The sequence below is a fragment of the Tursiops truncatus genome, chromosome 4 (genome assembly GCF_011762595.2).
Source record: "Tursiops truncatus isolate mTurTru1 chromosome 4, mTurTru1.mat.Y, whole genome shotgun sequence".
Taxonomy (NCBI): Eukaryota; Metazoa; Chordata; class Mammalia; order Artiodactyla; family Delphinidae; genus Tursiops; species Tursiops truncatus.
The window spans coordinates 71,212,965-71,232,320 of record NC_047037.1 but is presented as its reverse complement, the minus strand read 5'-3'; the positions used below and the strand labels follow the sequence as shown (position 1 = coordinate 71,232,320).

Sequence of the window (19,356 nt, the reverse complement as noted above, 5' to 3'; positions counted from 1 at the left end):
TAGAGAGCCTTCTAACAGAGGTTAGTACAAAGTGCTAGACTCTAGCAGCTAGAGGAACATAGAGCAGGCAGCACCCGACCCCTCCTCAGCAACGTCTTCTTAGAGAATGTAGGAAGGCTTCTGTAAGGTGGAAAGCTTGACTTGAGGCTGGGAGGATGAGTAGTTCTCTGTGGTTTCAAGTGTGAGTAAGAGTGCGCTGCAGAAATAATGACTTGTGAAATCAGACTCTGAGACCATACTGTGTGCTTGGAGAAGAGGGCATATTTTCAGCACGACTGGGGTTGTTCTGTGTCAGCTGATGAGCTTGGAGAGGTGGGCATTTACTAGGTGGTGAAGAGTCCCACATGACAAGTTACCCAGTGGTTGATAAAGAACCAGTGAAGCAAGTGAAGGGCATAATGCAAATTTTGGCAAACTCCTTCGGGGGGCAGTGTGGAAGATAGATGGGAGGGAGGTGGAAGGGAGGCAGAGAAACCAATTAGGAGGCTCCTGCAATGATCTAGGTGAGAGATGATGAAGGTCTGTAATAGGCCAATGGCAGAGGGGGAGCAGAGGACAAATGGGAGATGTTTAGAAGATAGAATCCACACTTCATAGAGACAAATTGGATGTGAAGGGAGGGAGAGGACAGAATTGAGAGTGATTGCAGGTCTTCTGACTTGCAGGTGGGTTGGATGATTGCGTAAATTCACTGAGACTGGGTGGAGAAGGAATGGAGAAGGACACATGAGTAAAATTTGCAACATGCTGAGTTTGGGGAACCTGTGATACATCTTGGAGTTGCCCAAGAGACCACGAGGTACAGAGACTTGAGGTGAGTGTAGCAAGTGTGGTCTCTAGGCTAGAAGTAGACTCATCCATGCTGAACCATGGGGCTGAGGCCATGACTCTGCTGAAAGTGTTCTGGGAAGAATGAGGGAGAGAGAACAGAGGCTGCAACTCTGGGGATGCTCAGCGATTAAGAGGCTGAGGGGTGGTCCAAGGGGAAGAAGACTCGAAGAGAGTGATGATGTCAGTCAATGTTGCATCTGTTAAAGGAGGAGATCACTTCAAGAAGGAAGGAACAGTCTCTAGGTTAGAGCTGGCAGACAAGCCATGTAAGAGTTGGTGTTGCCAGATAAAATACAGAGTGCCCTATATGATCAACCATGCCAGTAAATAAAGCCAAAACTAATAATAAAAAAAAGAGTGCCCAATTAAATTGGTATTTCAGATTGAAACAAAGTTTTTTTAGTATAAGTAAATCCTCTACTTTTATTTGCTAAATACAGCAACCCTAGTAAGATAAAGACTAAAATGTGCTTGTCAGTGTGGTAGCTAAAGCAGGGTCAGAGGACGGCAGGGAGCAGAAGCAGGAGGAGACCTAGAGGCAGTGCATGTGAACCAACCTTTCCAGAAATCAGGCTGTGAAGCAATAGGGTCAGGGCGGGGTTAAGACACAGAGGATTCTCCTAAGGGGAGCAGGCACTGTATGCTTCATCCCTAGCCACCCCCACCAGCCAGAAACCACAAGGTTCAAGGCCATGTCTTACCTGTCTTTGTAATCAAAATGCTGATCTACCCAGACCCTTTCTCTTGTGCATCAGAAACTCAATAAGAGGTTGCTAAATTAAATCCTTAGACTGGGTTTTTCCATACCTGTAGTAAAGAACTAACGTAATCCAGGAGATACCTCACTTTTGCCTCTAGCTGAAAATTATGGCCCAATATATTTGGGGCAAATATCGTTCATGTTTATCAGAATGACCTGAGAAACTGCCTCAGCTCCCCATGTCTACTTACCAGCAAACGCACTTCTGAGAGGCCAATTGTCCCCTCTCTCTGCCTGCGAATACACAATAGCAACAGGAGCAGCTGGGAATCTCTTGATTGCCTTGTGCTTGTCAAGATGATGCAACTTTCCAGGTGAGTGAAACAGATTCCGAATATCTGGCTGAGGGGAAAACAAAATAAAACAAATCTTGCACCAAACCAGAAGAGTAAGTTTCTCAAGAGGCTTTCTGAGGCCAGTGGGAAACTTCAGTATCCTTCAGCTCGAGCTGACGTCCGCTGCACCGCGTGGCTCACACACTGCCTTTCCTCCTTTACACAGCTAAGTGAAATCCACTCACTCTGTCGGAGGAATAAACCAAACACAAAAACAAACCTATTAAAGGGCCGCTCAGCCCTGCCTTAAGTGATCGGAAGCAAGCAAGCAAATGCACAGGTGCTTCGCAAGACAGGTCTTTGCCATTTCTGCTCCTAACGCACCGTTGAGTCAACACTGGAGATGCCCTGGACTCTGCTCGGGAGGGAGGAAGGAGGCCCTGGCGCTGAAGTGAGGGCTCTGGGGCTTTGCACCTGCTCTGGCACAGAAAGGAGGCCCCAGGATATGTCTGGAGGGGACAGGGTCTGGGGGTGCTTTCTGTTGGTGGAACGAAAAAGAAAAATGGCTTAATGGAAAAGCTTGGATTTTGAGGTTGGATTAGACCTGGGTTCAATCCCTTACTCTAGTTTTGTAGTACTGGGGTCTATAACATGGTAGTTAAGAGCTAAGCTTTAGAGTTGGACACTTTTGGATTTAATTTCTAGTACTACAAGTGGAACGACGGTAACACTTTTCAAAATACCTTCCTTATGTATTCTTCTTGCAGTCATTCTGCCTTTATGGCTCTAAGAAAGAGAATAAGATGGACGGCACCGCAAGAAGGAGGAGGATGCGACATAGGCACCATGCCTGTCAAACAGTTGGAGGGAAAGGAACAAGGAGGCAAGGAGTGGGAGGCAGAAAGGAAAGGAAGAAGTGCCCAGAAGGTGAGGATTAGAAACCGTCAGTTCAGTTGAGGAAGATTCCAGAGCAAAAGGCTGTGCTCCTCTTCCTGCCTAAGAGACTCTGGGAGGAGACTGCCTTAGAGGATCCCACACTGACCAGGGGTCAGCTCACAGCGCAGGCCTGAGGCAGGACTGCCCCCCAGCTTGGTGCTTCCCAGCCTGAGCCAGAAGCTCCCGGGGGCCCCCAGTGGGGAATGCAAAAGGTCACCAAGAGCTGAGGCCAGCAGGCCCGCCACAGGGGGAAGTGACCCAAAGCAGAGTCTGTGAGGAGGAGCGCCCACACCGCAAGGGACTGCTGTATTGGTGAGAGCCGGGGTGCCGCTGAGCCAGCAGCAGGGAGGAGAGAGGGAGGGGAAGTCCATCGCGTCAGCCGGGCCAGAGAACAGGCCACGTGCTTGTGCGGCATGGACTTTGGCTGCAGGTGTGAATAGGGCCCTGTGAGCAGGCATAGTAGGGACTTAGGGTGGTGAGAACCTACAGAAGCGAACAAGGACCAGCCTTCTCAAGGGGCAGAGGGGAAGAGCAATAGCCTGGAGAGAGAGAGATAGCCTGGGAAGAAGTTTGAGCCTTGAATTATTTAAATACTTGTTCAAAAGAAACTGAGAAAACTGGGAAAAAATAAACACAAAAAAATAACATCTCAAAAAAAAAAATCTCTTTTACTCCCATTCTTCCTCAAAAAAACCACCCTGAGATCTTTGACTTGACAAATTTTGATACTGTTTTCCCGCTCCTCAGTGAGATTTGGGGCTCTAGAGGTCAAAATCATCAGTTATGGACAATAAAGGACCCCACCAGGTATGCACATTTGAGGTACAGTGTATAAACTTACAGCACTCCCCTCTACTAGAGGAGCTTTGTAAACTTGGGTTATCTTAACTTCTTTGGGCCTCAGCTTCCTCATCTGCAAAATGGGAATAATACTACTTCATAAGTGTTGTTGGGTGTATTAAATGAAATGATGCATGTGAAGCACTGTACAGTACTCAGCACATAATTGTGCATGTTCATGGTTATATAACATTATTACTTAGCTTCCAGCAGCTTCATTTTCTACCGCTGTAAACTGGGATTGCAATATTCATCTCACACAATAGGTTTGCAAATAGCATTACTTTCCCTTTCTCCTCTATTTCCTTTTCTAAAGAGCTACCGGTTATCTTATCTCGTCTTCTACCTCAAATAAAGACATCTCTATTCATTTATTCAATCAAGACTGTTTTCTGGGTTTCAGCTTCGTGCAGATCACTCTCGTGAGGGTTTCTGAGATGATACATGTACAGTACTTATCATTCATGGTCTGCTGGTTGAGGGGGGAGGGGGCAATATTTTTACATCTTTATCGTAGAAGGGAAAAATGATGAGTGGATAGCAAAAGCACTGCAGTAATTCAGAGGAGGCAGTGTTGATTTCTAGTTAGAAGTCAGGGAATGCTTCCTGCATAACCTGGAATTTGAACCAGACCTTGAAGAATGACAAATACTTAGGCAAGTGAAGACTCGGGAGGGCACAAGGATGTGTGTTGAGATGGGTGGGTAGTTCTGTGTGACCAGTTCAGAGAAGATGAAAGCTTGGGGAAAAGATAGGCTGGAGAGCTGGGTACAGGCCTGATATGATGAGCCCACGATGCTATTAAGCTAACAGTCGTCAACTTTTCACTTTCTCATATTTCATGAAAGGAAGGAGAAGGAGAAGGAACTAAAATGTATTGAGCTCCAGATACACGTGAGCCACTGCACAGGGACTATTCTATGTATAGTATCTCTAAACCTCATGGCCATGCTGGAACGTAGGTATTCACAGAGGAGGACACTGAGGTTCAGGGAGGTTAAGTAACTTACCTAAGATAACACAGCTAGACAGTAATCCACTGAGAATAAAATCTGGGCTTGCCTGATCCAAAACTAGTGCTATGAGACAAGGCCTTTAGGCCTTACCTGTTCTACCTGTTTCCTTGTGAAAGCATCACTTCTTTCCAGCTCCTGCGTTTAAGGAAGTGCTGTCACCAATAAATTAGCAGTCAGGGTGAGCTGGAAGCATTCTGAGGGACTGAATCCCAATGGGGCAATGTTTTTGATTCCAGGATTCAGGGTCATGGAAAACTGCCAGAAGGATATGGGTCTTCTCCTCCTGCAAATGGCCCCATGAGTGTCCTGGCAATTTGAGCCACCTAAGGAGAGCAGTGTCGGGGATGAGACTCAGCTTTGGAAGGTAATGGGAGCCTAAATGAGGGACATCCAAGGTACTTTCATCTTCTGTGTATTTGTGCTCCATTTAAGTCCCAGGGGATTACATTTTGAGGTGGATCTTAAGGCAGGATATATGACAGACTAATGTTTATTTGAGAAGGCTCAGAAATATGTGTCTCCCCAGCTGGAACCAACACAGCGAGACCCAGGACAGTTTTGGTTTTGTACCATAAATCTTCTCTCTGGGGAATGAGAAACCAGATCTGACCTTGTGAGCCCTGGGGCAGTGACTGAGGCTCAGAGAGAGAGGTTGACTTCTCCAAGCTCACACAGATGGGAAGAGGCAGAGTCAAGATGAGAGCCCGAGGACTGTGATCCTGGCTTCATTACTGTGCTGCTCACAGGAGAATAAACTCACCTAATCAGAGGACTAGAAAACAGTTTTACAATCTCAATGGCCTGTGGCTGGTTTTAAGAGAACCATAGAATTTTTACAATTAGAAGAGACAGTAAAGATCATTTCATCCAATTAACTCATTGTATAGACGAGAACACTGAGGTTCAGAATAGGAAATTGACTCGCCCAAGGTCACAACACTTAGTGGTGGGACTTGGCCTAGGTCACAGACACTGCCTGTGGTCAGTGCTCTTTCCACTGATGCTGAATAATATGTTCCATGGACTATTAACCACACCAACTCCCACGCCCCCATCCTGCCCACTCACATGTGGAGAGTCAAGAGGTCATCAATCACTACTTCCATTTAGACAGGCATACCTTTCTAATTTTATGAAGGAGATAAAAACATGTCCTAATTTCAAATCAGCCAGAGAAAGCAATTCCCCAAACATCTGGTACTTTTCTGGCTTGAAAGCCCCTACATTTTTTTCCGGCATAAGTCTTAGAAAGTCAAAGCAGAGAGCTGGCTCCCATGCTCCAGCTCATTTTTCACGAAGCTCCCCAAATGCTAAACAGATTTCCTGTACCCTCGGTGACAAGAACCTCCTCTCTGGCCAAAATCCTGCCCCATTTTCCCACCCCAGTAATATGCGTGGCCTCACAACCATCTCCTGCAGGGGCAGCCAGCAAGCATCCCAGGCTGTCTCATGCTCTGTAACAGAATGCCTGGAGCCCACCTCTTTCCCAGTCTCCTTTTTCTAGGAGGGGGCCATGACTTGCTCCCAGGAACCCAGGCAGGGGCTGTTTCCCATCACTTCTTGCAACGAGGTATTTCATGGGGCCTGAGAGAGGAAATCAGGTCTCTGCTCCCCCTGGGATTAGTGCCATTCTCTGGTCTGTTTTCCCAGAAGGCCCTTTCTCTAGGTCTGACATAACTTTCTCCTCCAAGACAGGATCAGCGAGAATCCATTTGTGTTCCTGCCCTGCATTCCAGCAGAATCCCTCGGGCACTGTGGCTGGAAATGATTTGTGTAGGGAAGTTGGCCAGCTTCTCTTTTAATCACTCACATACTCACAGATACAGGGAATCCTGCCACGCTCACCTGGGGGATGGAAGAAACCTTCCTCACTTTGCCAGGGTCTCCCTAAGTGGTGCAATAAACAGCGAGTCTAGTCTCCAGGAAAGGTGTTCTAAACAGCCTCCTTCTCCGAGGGTTAATTGTAAAATCAGTATCTTCAGGAACCCCTCCCCTTTCCTGGGAGCTTCTGCAAAGCAGACACTTCTCAGATAATATCCAAACATCCATTCACCCTGCAGCGCTTCCTGAACACTACTCTGACTGGGGAGGAGGGTAGGGTGGAGCTGGGCCTGGAAGAAAGGGCAAGATTTGCTGAGAACATTTAGGCAGGGGGATGGTAGAAGCCAAGGCCTGGGAGAATGAATGATCGGGGTGGGTGAGGAAGGGGGAGTCAGGGGGCAACTGGAGGGGAACAGAAGTCTTGTTGGGGAGGAGGGAGTGATGACTAGTTAGGGTCCCAACAGGAAACAGAGGGCACACCCAAGATGGGATCATTTGAAAAGGGTTTATTTGCAAACGTGTGGGTGTAGGAGAGCCATAAAGAATAGCCCAGTAAACCAGGCTCAGTAAGAGCCAAGGCATTACACCTCTAGGCACAGAGAGACTGTGACTAGAACAGAGAGAGAGCGTGCAATACAACAGCTGCCTTAGAAGAACAGAGGCCTCAGTCAAAGATGCAGCCAGTTCCAGGCAACCTTGCGGGGAGAGGTCCAGGCAGAGGCGGATTTACAATGAAACTGGTCAAGTTCAAGCTGTAGGGTTCAGAGTTGCACAGGCCCCTTCCCAGGCCTGGGAAGGAACCCTAGCAAAGTTCATATGTTCTATGTTTTTGTAAATTTGGGGGGGTAAATTTTGTAAAAGTAAGATATTTTTGATCCTAGTTTCCCTCTGCCACACACATCCTATGTTGGGTGGCTTTGGAGGCGTCATGGGCATTTTTAGGATCTGGTTAAGGAGAAGATGAGTTTGGGTTTGGTGTGATATATTTAAGTTGCTCACAGTCACTCTGTATATATTTAATTCACCGCTAGCTGTCCTCATGAAGGAATGGCTTCCAGGAATACTCTTACCGCCAACTCATCTGATGTCATGACTTGAAGGTACAGAGAGGTCAGTTGTAATAAGAATGTGTCCTTTGGTGCCCAGCATGGATGTATGTGGGTAGTGAAGAGAACAGAGGTTTGTGTGAGGAACCAGGGCTGGTCTGTGGCCCATCATCAGACATAAAATTTTAAGTCTAGAATTCAGTTCTCATTGTCAGTAGTATAACGCAGCACCTGCAACTATAAACACACCATACTATTTCTTTTTAAATGGAATTTCACATATTAGTTCTCAGATTCCTGTGTTTATAGCCTAGGCATAAAAAAATTTCACATCATATCAAAATTAGCAACTTATTAAGACGAAGAAAGAAAATGCAAATAGAATTAAAGGACCTTGGATTATTCGATAATCTTATTGATGGAGGAGTAAAGCATATGAACTCATTGGCAGAAGATTTACATTTCTTACTGCTTTGATACAAGATCCTGACATCTATGAATATGTCCTAGATGGGGTTCCCTAGAAATGGCCTATGAAATGAAAAGTCGCATGTAACTTTTTTTACCGTGGAGAGCTCTCAGGAGTTCTACTTGTAAGGAAATGAGGATGGCAGGACTGGGAAAAGCCGACCAGAATGTGGCCCCAGCAGATCCTATATTCCAGCAGCTGAGGGATGGCTGCACTGACCCCATGAGGGAATCTGGGCAAAACCACACAGCACCCTCTATAAAAGATAACATAAAACTCATGGTATGCCACCACTATAATGGGGCCCAAAGGCAAGCTGGTTTATAGGTCTGAGCAATTCAAAGAGTATTTAAGATTAATTCCTGAACAAGAAAATTTGAAATGCTCTAAGTCTTAGTTATATATGGAAGAAAATGATAGAGGTCTTCCCAAATGGGACAGCAATCTCAGAATTTGACATGACATTACAAATGATGAGTTGTGAAATTGAAATTGTTCTACGTTACCAATATAAAAAGAATCCAATTCCAATCAAACCCACTAGGGGAAAGAATGGATTATATTTCCATTCTTTCTCTAGAAAAATTGATTACAAAGTTGTCAGATGAAGAGGCAAAGAGTATGCTGCTGAAAACAGAACAATATTGCTATTTTTCTGCATTTGGTGATATTTTTGGTTTTTGTGGACCAATAAAATTGCAAGCTTCAGTCTCATAAAGCCAGCATCACACTTAGACCCAGAAGAATAAATACACTGTCATCACCCGCCCACACCACTCAGGTATCCCTCTGGAGCTCCCCAACAGCTGAATCCAACAGACGCCAGAGGCTACTGTAGGATAGCCCCTGGGGCAGGGAGCAGGATGGAGAAGGGTAGCACGTATTGAAGACACCAGCCACAGCTAAGTATTATGGAACCAGGTTACGGTAGCCTTGACTGTCAAACTGAGCTTGCATTTTATTCATAGAAAGATGAAATCTGAAAGACATAAACATAAACTCATATGGAAGGAGCGTTTAATCTGGGGTTGTAAAACATGCCTGCCACTCACCACTCACCAGCAGCCCACTAAGATAAAGTCCTGAACCCACATACAGGCGGGAGGACGTGTGTGCTCCTTGTCTCCTCTCTGAGGCCTGGGGAGAGTGGGCTCCCAAGCTAGCCGTAGGGGAGGAGCCAGTGGAGAACACCATGAAGGCGAGATGCAGAGCACCGTCACCTTGGACATGACCCCTAATCAGAGGATGTGGTTACTCCTTTCACTATTTAGCAGTTCTTATATCCTGAATGTCCAGTTTATACCCCTCCCTCCTCCATGCTGTAAGCGAGGCCCTCTCTTCTTGTCTCTGCCTCACCCGGTCAGCTCCCAGCTGCAGCTCTGTGCGGCCAGTGCCAGATGCACACACAGAGTCAGATGGGCCACCACCCTTGGAGGGTAGGAGCCCGAGTTTGAGGTGGAAATGCCAGAACCCAATTCCTCTGTTGGCTCCTTTGTAACCTTCCTGGGTAACTGAAGTCCTGGCATCTTTCCCTAGATCTTTCCCTGTTTTGCTGAGATCCCAAGAGATTCCATAATGACCCTCTCCTTTCCTGGTCCCACACCAAATGCTCTCCTTGACGGATCCTTCCCATGCTTTGTCCTCCACCCAGAAACAAGGACTCCTGAATCTGCTATCGCCAGCCAGCTGGCCTTCCCAAGGTCTTTTTTTTTTCTTTTAATTTTTATTTGATATTGGAGCATAGTTGATTAACAAAGTTGTGTTATTTTCAGGTACACAGCAAAATGTATTTATTGTTTGCCCCAGACAACCTCTCCCCTCTCCCACCATTAGGCAGTGAAATTCGTTGGCACTCAGGAAGCATTAGATAAATAAATGAACGCTTTTGCCTTGGTTTCCCTTTCTAGCTGTATCATTTACTATTCTCCCTTACTTCCCCTCCCCCCTCAGGCTAGTCAAACTCAACTGCTTACTGTTATCGCTCAACTCCTCCCAAATTCTCCCCTCATCTCCTCCCAAATTCTCTCCTCATCTGCTCTTGCACATACGGTTCTCCACTGGGCGTCTTCCTATTTCACTTACTGGTTTACACATCTTATCTCCTCTACCAGACAGAGAATGCCTCCAGGACTCAGCTACGCATGAGTCATTTCTTCTCCCCAGCAGCTACTGACCTACAGTGGGCATTTATGAATGGATTAATGGACGTATCTGCCCTTCAAAGCATGAAGGTCTTTCTTCTTGTTATGGGTTAAGTATATATTTAAATTACACACATGTGATTCATGATTACATTCCTACGGTAAAACACTCAAATAATATAGATAAAACTAAACTTCCCTTTGCTTACCTCCAATCCCAGTTCCCTCCCCATTTATATATCTATGCAATGAAGGTGTAATATAGTTTTGTGGGATTTTTTTTTTTACAATAGAGGTATATTATATAAATTATTTTGCAGCCTGCTTCTTTCACATTACAATACGTCAAAAGTATCTTCTCGTCTTTCTATACACAAATGGATTCTCGCTGATCCTGTCTTGGAGGAGAAAGTTATGTCAGACCTAGAGAAAGGGCCTTCTGGGAGAACAGACCAGAGAATGGCACTAATCCCAGGGGGAGCAGAGACCTGATTTCCTCTCTCAGGCCCCATGAAATACCTCATTGCAAGAAGTGATGGGAAACAGCCCCTGCCTGGGTTCCTGGGAGCAAGTCATGGCCCCCTCCTAGAAAAAGGAGACTAGGAAAGAGGTGGGCTCCAGGCATTCTGTTACAGAGCATGAGACAGCCTGGGATGCTTGCTGGCTGCCCCTGCAGGAGATGGTTGTGAGGCCATGCATATTACTGGGGTGGGAAAATGGGGCAGGATTTTGGCCAGAGCGGAGGTTCTTGTCACCGAGGGTACAGGAAATCTGTTTAGCATTTGGGGAGCTTCGTGAAAAATGAGCTGGAGCATGGGAGCCAACTCTCTGCTTTGACTTTCTAAGATTTATGCCATTGAGCTATTGAGAATACTTCTACTTCCCCCATTTTCTTCTCCTTATCCCAAGAGCCTTTTGGATGCTTTCACTCTGTATGCCCTGCCCCCAACACCTAGGTTTTGCTGAAGTAGCATGGTACTTTTCTTTCTAGATCTCATTAGAATATCCTTTGCAGTATTTCACCTCTATTTTAAGAATTCTTATTCAGCATTACACATTTCCAGTCTATCACTATCCATTTATACTGAACTATATATATGTGTATAAATCTATGCACATGTATACATATATACAAATGTGTGTGTGTATATATATAGGTAAGCATGTATATATACATGTGTGTATATGTATATATAAGGAAACATGATTTATTGCTCACCCCTGTTTCCTCTCTTCTCTAACCCATTTGATTTTGGTCAGAGTCTTTTTTTTTTTTTTTGTGGTACGCGGGCCTCTCACTGTTGTGGCCTCTCCCGTTGCGGAGCACAGGCTCCGGACGCGCAGGCTCGGCGGCCATGGCTCACGGGCCCAGCCGCTCCGCGGCATGTGGGATCTTCCCGGACCGGGGCACGAACCTGTGTCCCCTGCATCGGCAGGCGGACTCTCAACCACTGCGCCACCAGGGAAGCCTGGTCAGAGTCTTTTTGAAACTATTTTCTTCAGAGAGTGCTATAATTGTTGGATCCTTGCATATCTGTAAAAACAAACAAAACAAAACAAAAAATATATATATATATCTCAACTTCTGTGGGTGAATAATGTCTTCAAAGTTCATCCACGTTGTAGCATGTGTCAGGATTGCCTTCCTTTTCAAAGTTAAATAATAGTCCATTTGTACGTATATACCACATTTTGTTTGTCTATTCCTCTGTTGATGGACACTAGGGTTGTTTTCACCTGTTGGCTATTGTGAATAATGCCATCACCCAGCTTTAACAATGATCAACTCAGAGGCAATCCTGTTTCATCTGTAACCCCACTGCTTTCCCCTTCCATATTATTTTGAAGCAAATCTGAATGGGGTATTTTACAAATTATATTTTCTATTTGGTTGAAGATCATTCCCAGGGAGAATCAGAGTCTGGAAACCAACAATATTTCACCCCAAATAAGTTAAATCTGTTTGGCATAAAGATGAAGTGCAGATGAGGTGGGAAAGCTGCCACAGAAATGGTAGATGAGGAAGGAGAAGTAGGTCAGAGAGTGGCTAAGGCTGATCATATGTACTTGAGCTGCTCTCCCTACTGTCACCTCCTTCCCCCTCAAACCTCTACTCCCCACATCCCAGAAGCAGGAAAGACTCCAAAGCTCACAGACCGCTGCAGCCATCCTGGCTTTGGGGACCTCAAAAAAGGCTCTATAAATCTCTGTCCACTTGTCTACGGCCAGGGCATTTTGCTTTGGCAATGCTAGGGCTCAAGTCAAGCTATGCCTTGAGCTCACTGACACTGCCTTGGGAGCCAAGGTCTATTCCTGGAGAAGAGATTAGTGGAAATTCCTCCGGAAGAAATTGGCTGCCTGTGAATGCCAAGAGATGTCACTAGATAAACTACCCAGAAACAAGAGTTCGTATGTTCGTTATCACTTTAAAATTATGCTGAGCACCTGAGTATGGTATAATTTAAGTAAATTAACTTGGCCCCTGTTGAGCCATCCTCCAGAGCACAAGGAGGCTCTCTTCTGGAACTCACCTTGGAGGTATGTTGTCCCTTGCCTTTGTTGCCTTGAGAAATGAAAACTTGTGCTAAGGGAACATGGCAGTAGCTGTTGTGGAAGGGCCCGAATTTATCTTCCAAGTGGCCTTGGAGAAAAACACAGTCATTCTCACCCTCCCTTAAAGGTCCCTTTACTGATGGTCCCCAGTTTTCTCTTCCTAACCCCATCAGTATCATAAATATCCCCTTAATATTCCGCAGGGACAGCTCAAACCTGGGATACATTCAAAGGAAATCATTGCAAGCAGAAAATCTTTTGGTCTCTTCCCCCAGGTCAGTAGCCCTGTCCTCTCCTCTCTTTTCTACTCTGCTGGTCTGAGATTTCTCTCCATCCTCAAGAGGAGCATCAGTAAGTGTGGGTTAGCCCAGAGTTTGACATGAACATTGTCCAACAGGAGCTGAAGCATCTGGGGCCTGTCTGTACCTCAGTCAGTAGGCATGTGTCTTGAGCTGGTAACATGAAGTTGCTCTTGGGTGTCAGAGAGGCAGCATCACGCACTGCAGACTCGGGACATGCATCTACCACGTCTACTCCATTGGGCTTTACCCCATCTTTCTACCATCTCTCTGATAAACATGGACCTATCACTTCTCTTCCCTCAGCCTCTGTTTTTTGATAAAATCAGGGGATTGAACTGGATGGTCCCCAAGTCCCCTTCTAGCTCTGAGTCTGTGAATAAACTCACAAACCCTGGAAATTAGAAGCACCTCTTTGGCTCCTGGCCCTAACTCCAGAGGCCACCTGGGCCAAAGATCGAGCTGGGAGGGAAGTGGGAGCTCCAGGTGGGGTTTCCCAAGGTGGACTCTTGGAGGTGCTTTGGCATGTATGAAAAAGAGACTGGAGAACATGGAGCAGCAAACGAGCCGATCCAGCCTGGGGTGGGCTGGGGGGGCTACTTGGGTTAGAAAGGCTCATTCCTGACAGCGTTCCTGGAACACCACTGCATCTAGGTGGCTGTGGATCTGAGGCCCAAAGCTGGACTTGGGGCCAAAACAGCAAAGAATCCCTTTTCTTCCTGCACTAAGGCAGCTGCAGAGATCAACCAGGATCTAGGATCAAAAAAGGACTCCAAGATTTCGAACCCAAGGAGGAGCCCGACGGGAGCTGCAATAAGGAATGTCCAGGAGAGGACAATGGAGGCTCCTCACATATTCCAAAGAGGGCTTCGCAAGCTTTAACACACACTGGAATCCCCTTTAGGGCTTGTTGAAACACAGAGTGCTGGTCCCACATCCTAGATTCTGATTCTGTAGGTCTGGGGTGGGGACAGGGAATTTGCATGTCTAACAAGTTCCCAGGGGATGCCAATGCTGCAGGTCTGGGGGCCACTCCTTGAGAATGACTTTATTAAAGAGACAGAGAGGAGACGTCATAGGTGAGCGGCGAAGAGCTCAGCTAGCAGCTCTGCCCTTTACGTGTGCAAGCTACATAGCCTCTCCAAACCTGCTTCTTCATCTGTAGTTTGGGACTGATAATAAGTGAGGAGTGGAGAGGAGATACACCTAAATAACTCGGAGAAGTTTCTGGCACAAAGTGAATGCTCCGCAACTGCTAGCTCTCTGTGCCTCTCAGCATGGTGATTGATGAACGCAAAGCCTCCAGCAATGTGGAAAGTGGTCAGTAGTGGTTGTTTTATACATATTATTAGGCTTGTGCTCAGGCACAAGTAAAAGAAACCAACTAGAGTGGCTTGAATAATTATTTTAGCTTTCCAGACTCTGTGGTAGAGATGGCAAGAAAAAGGAGGGGATCTCTCCCTCCTGTCAGAGGAGCCCAGCGGTGAGCAGTCCAGGGCAGGAGTGGCACTGCTTCAGGGACCTCTCAGAACCCAGGTTCCTACCACCTCCCTGCCTGACTTGTTTTTGTCCTCATGGTTGCAGAATGGCTGCTGTACCTCCAGTCCTCATTCCAGGCAGGAAGTGGGGCTACGTGAAGGACACCAAGGCAAACACTTTCTCCTTGTGATGTTTGCCTTTATATTCTCAAAGGGAAGTCCTCCCAGGGACTTCTGCCAACATCTCACTGGCCTCATCTCATTCGGCTAGGGATGACCATCTCACGTGGCCATGCTTAGCTGCCGAGGAGGCTGGGAAGTTAAGTATTTTAGCTTTTCTGACTCTATGGTAGAGATGGCAAGAAGAAAAGAGGTTGAAGTGGGTGTTGAGAGAGCCACTCAAGGTATCTGCAATTTGATTGTTCAAAGCTATGAAAACGATGGCCAGTTCAGTGAGCCATGGGAGTATGAAGCCCACAATTCATCCTATGCCCTTAATTGACTCTGTGTGTGTGTGTGTGTGTGTGGGTGTGTGTGTGGGTGTGTGTGTGTGTGGGTGTGGGTGTGAGAGAAAGAGAGAGAGAGAGAGAGAGAGAGAGAGAGATTTTGCTATTTCTTTTAGAAAACTTATGTCGCGGCCTTCCCTGGTGGCGCAGTGGTTGAGAGTCCGCCTGCCGATGCAGGGGACATGGGTTCGTGCCCCGGTCCAGGAAGATCCCACATGCCGCGGAGCGGCTGGGCCCGTGAGCCATGGCCGCTGAGCCTGCGCGTCCGGAGCCTGTGCTCCGCAACGGGAGAGGCCGCGGCAGTGAGAGGCCCATGTACCGCAAAAAAAAAAAAAAAAGAAAGAAAACTTATGTCGCTCTGTCTTGTAGGATAATTTGTGAGCAGGCCTCCTGTTCCTCATCCCTTCTCCATCTCACAACCACCCCTGCAGGCCAGGAGCTTCCCCAGGTTCATGCTTTCCTAGACTACTCACTAGACCAGACACCATCTCAGCATTGGAGACAAACCGTGCACAAGGCACATCTCCAGCCCAGCCACCATGAAGCTTAAAGCCTAGCAGGAAACACATTAAAAATTAAAATGAAAAAGCATTAACATTATTTTTTAAAGTCTCTAAATAATAGGGACTTGCTCGTGAAATTAAATTGAGTGTGGTTTGTTTGATCAAAAAAGGGAGTCAAATTTGCCATCAGACTTCTTCCAAAAAGCTTTTTTAAGGAATCCCTCATTCTGAATGCCTGGCACCTAGTAGGCCCTCAAAAAACATTTGTTGACTGTTGAACGCCCCTCCCTCTTTGAGTACCTATTTGATCTCCCTTCCTAGAGTGAATAAGCTCTTCTGGGTCAGAGCTCTGTGTCTAGTTCAGCACTGGCACACAACAGGAACTAAGGGAATATTTGTGGAATGGAATGGAATCAAGTTTATGTCAAATGAAGACTGCCAAATTAGCAACTGGGCCCAAATCCACTTTGGGTGTATATTCTCTGGGTCACTATTGTATTATTAATGAATTCTTTTAAACCTCATGAACTTTTTCTGTGGGCGAAGCCACAGCCTTATCCTGGCACCAGACATACACAGCTTGTCCCCGTGAGGTCATTGCAGGGAGAGATCAACTCCAAGAGCCTCAGCAGGTTTAAACATCCCCGAGTGGGTGTGGCGTGTTGCGCTGCCTGGCTGCCTTTCAAGCCACCCTTTTCTCCCCTCTTGTTCGCAGAAACAATGGCTATGAATGGGACTCTTCTCTCCACTGAAAGAAGGAAGGAAGAGTCTACAGATAGATGGACCAAATGTCTTTTTTTTTTAAACTTTTTGTTTCTGAAGTTCTCTCTGACCTGAGAAGTGTAAGGCACACGCACTCCTCCTAATCACTGCTGATCAGAGGAGCAGCTACATTTGGGAGAAGGTCCCCCGGGAGCCCTTCCTTCCCTTCTTAGACCTTCGGGTCAAATCTAGTGAACAAAGTATCCTGCCACAATAATGAGAATGATGTCAGTTTTATCCCAATTCAAAGAAAAGAAAAAAATACTAGAATTTTATCAATCGCAAATTTTTCTTCCATACCTTTTTCTTAAGCTTTTAATATCTGGTTTTTGTTTTTGTTTTGACCACTGGTAAGATGCAGCAAATGGAGTGTTTCCTGAAGCTCCACAGACATCACTGTGGGCCTTTGCTACCTAGACTGATCGGAACAGCACTGCTCCCGGACATGCTGAGAATCCACATGCTGCCTGGAAGGCAGGGAGGAGAGGTGAGCTTGACCAGGTGCTTCATTGTCTCCAAATATTCCTATCAATATATTCTGATCCACTCACAGAAAGGACACTCAGGTATGAAAAGAACCATTTCCACGTGACTAAAAATTTTTCTGCAGGGTGACAATGGGGCAAGCATGCAGCCTGGAATCTGATGGTCCTAGATTCTAATCTCAGCTCTTCTACTCACTAGCTGTATAACTTTAGGCAAGTTGCTTAACCTCTCTGAGCCTCAGTTTCTCCATCTGTATAATGGAGAGAGGACTACTTACCTAGGATTTTTGGTAGGATTGACCAAGATATTATAATATACAAAGAGTGGCTGATAGTACCCCTGACCCAAGAGAAATGGCCCTTATTATTACTCTGATTCATATATTGGTTGCTGGGTGGCAATCTTTTTGTGGTGGTGGTCGCGGCGGGGAGTAGGGGATGAACTGGCCACAGGTGTGTACAGTCAGAAGCCCTGGACTCAGCTGCCCTTTCAAGCCTTTCAAGTTATGGGGCTCTGCATTGCTGTACCTATTATATCTTCAGTAATTCTTTACCTATCCCTCAGCCCCAGCCCCACTCCCTCCAGCTCACTTAGAAAAAGCAGAAACCTGTGGTTTTCCAGCTGGCATTTTGTTCAGACACTGGTTTCTAAAGGTCTTTCCTGCCACTTGGAAGGACCAAAGAATACAGAGAATGAGAACACTGGCTCCCTGGGAGGGAGACACAGAGCTTCACGGATTCGCGGACACAGCATGTAATCCCCTTTCCTCTGTGTCTCCCAGGATGAGTGGAGCCGCCCAACACTGTTGCTTATTTTTCTTGTTGTTGTTAGCATTTCTTTTTTTAACACCTTTATTGGAGTATAATTGCTTTACAAATGGTGTGTTAGTTTCTGCTGAATAAGCAAAGTACATCAGCTATAAGTGAATGCCTCAGAGCCTGCTGTGCATGCCCAGAATGCCCTGGTGCCAGAGACAGTCTTCACGTGGCCAGAGGGCAAGTTCCAGCAAAACCGTTGTGCCCACCTGACACATGGGCCTGGCCCAGTGTCCACCTTGCTCTGTTCTGTGGAGCCTCTGGGAGGCCCTCGGTCCTGCTGGAGGTACAGTCTGGGCAGCTTTATTCAAAGATGAGAGAGAGACAGAGACAGCAAGAGCTGATCAGAGAGAGGCCAAGAGAGACTGAGGATGAAAGAGACAAAGACTGAAAGGGAGGCACAGAGAGAGACAGAGGGACAAAGAGATAGGAGAGGCAGAGAGAGAGAGACAGGGACAGAGACAGAGAGGCACAGAGAGACAGGGAGAAACAGACACACACAGAGACACCTAGACATATGCAGAGGGGCGGAGAGAGACAGAACTGTAGAGAGGCAGCTACAGACACAGAAAAAGAGACCTTCAGAGGGAGAGGGAGAGAAACTCGGTTTTGAGGGAGATGAGGCTGGAGAGAGAAGCCAGACTTGGGGGTAAGCAGGACCAGCGGGGCTCCCTGGGGAGATGTGTGCACTTTGCACCCAGGAGTCCTCGTACTGAAGTGGTTTCTTAGTTCTCAGCAGCCAGCTGAGTGTCATGTCATGTTCAGAGGATACGCTTCAGAAGCGGCCTGGGCAGACATACAGGGACAGCTGGCCTTTGGCTGCGGTTTACAGCTGCCAGCCCTTCACTCCACGGGCTGGTGGCCACAGGCAAGGCCTAGGAGCTCAGGGTAGGCTCTCCCCACGGCTCCCCCCGGGACTATGACATAGACCTGCAGCCCCAGGCAGCCAGGGCTGACTGAGCTGAGGGAGAGGAGTGGCCTCCTGCACAGCTGGGCATCCATCAGTCAGGAGCCTGCAGGGCCACTGGGGCTGCAGCCTGCAGCAGCCGGCCGGGCCTGCGGGCCCTGGCTCTGGGTGCGGGCCTCTGCTGTCATCTCAGGAATGGGGGAAGCAGCCAGTCCACTTCCTAAGCAAACCCCTCCCCCTCGGGCATGCATGTGTCCCGGTAGATTTAAACATTTTCCAGTCTGCTGGGGGAATGGCATCTCTTAAGCAGAGAGGACTTAGTAATTGAAGTCAGCTGTTGCAGAATTTCCCCATTTCCCAACACAAGCGGGGCAACGTGCTTCACCTAGGAAATCCTGGCTGCTTTCAGCATGGAACCTCCTGGAGGTCCCAAAGGCAGGGACCCTGGGCAGGGGAATCACTCTCAAACATCTGAAATGCTAAGAGATCATTTTGGGGCCCCTGTTCCCAGAGCCTCTCCCTCGCTCCTTCCAAGTTCTCACTCCCCGACCTGTCCTGTGTCCCCCTAACCCCTGCCTGTTCCCCTTGTGCTCTGAGGACCACGGAGGCTTCTCTTCCTCCACCCTTGCTCTCCTGGCCTCACAGGCTCTTTGGGAGCTTGTCTTTGTCCCTGGGACCCTACTTCGGGTGACTGGCTCTCTTGTGGGCCAGACCCAAACGTGGATGGGGGCATGAGGCATTGTCCCGAGGCTCCAGGAGATGTACTACCATCTCCCTGTTAGAAAGGAAGGTGATACCCTTTGACCCGGGGTCCTCAAAGTAGAAGTTGCAATACAAACAAACTTATCAGAGAAATCAAAGCCCATCTATGGATTAGGAAACTGGGCCCAGGTAAACGTACAAGATGATTGC

At 47.1% G+C, this 19,356-nt stretch overlaps 1 long non-coding RNA gene across 3 annotated transcripts in view; it reads right to left on the bottom strand.

Moving 5' to 3' along the window:
- LOC109547797 (uncharacterized) overlaps nt 1–19,356 on the bottom strand; it is a 127,316-nt gene that overhangs the window by 6,032 nt on the left and 101,928 nt on the right. For all 3 annotated transcript variants that reach the window (XR_012331474.1, XR_012331473.1, XR_012331475.1), the window contains 2 exons: nt 11,355–11,669; nt 1,783–8,973 (listed from right to left, as the gene is read on the bottom strand). This is a non-coding gene — a long non-coding RNA (uncharacterized lncRNA). The remainder of the gene's footprint in view (nt 1–1,782; nt 8,974–11,354; nt 11,670–19,356) is intronic.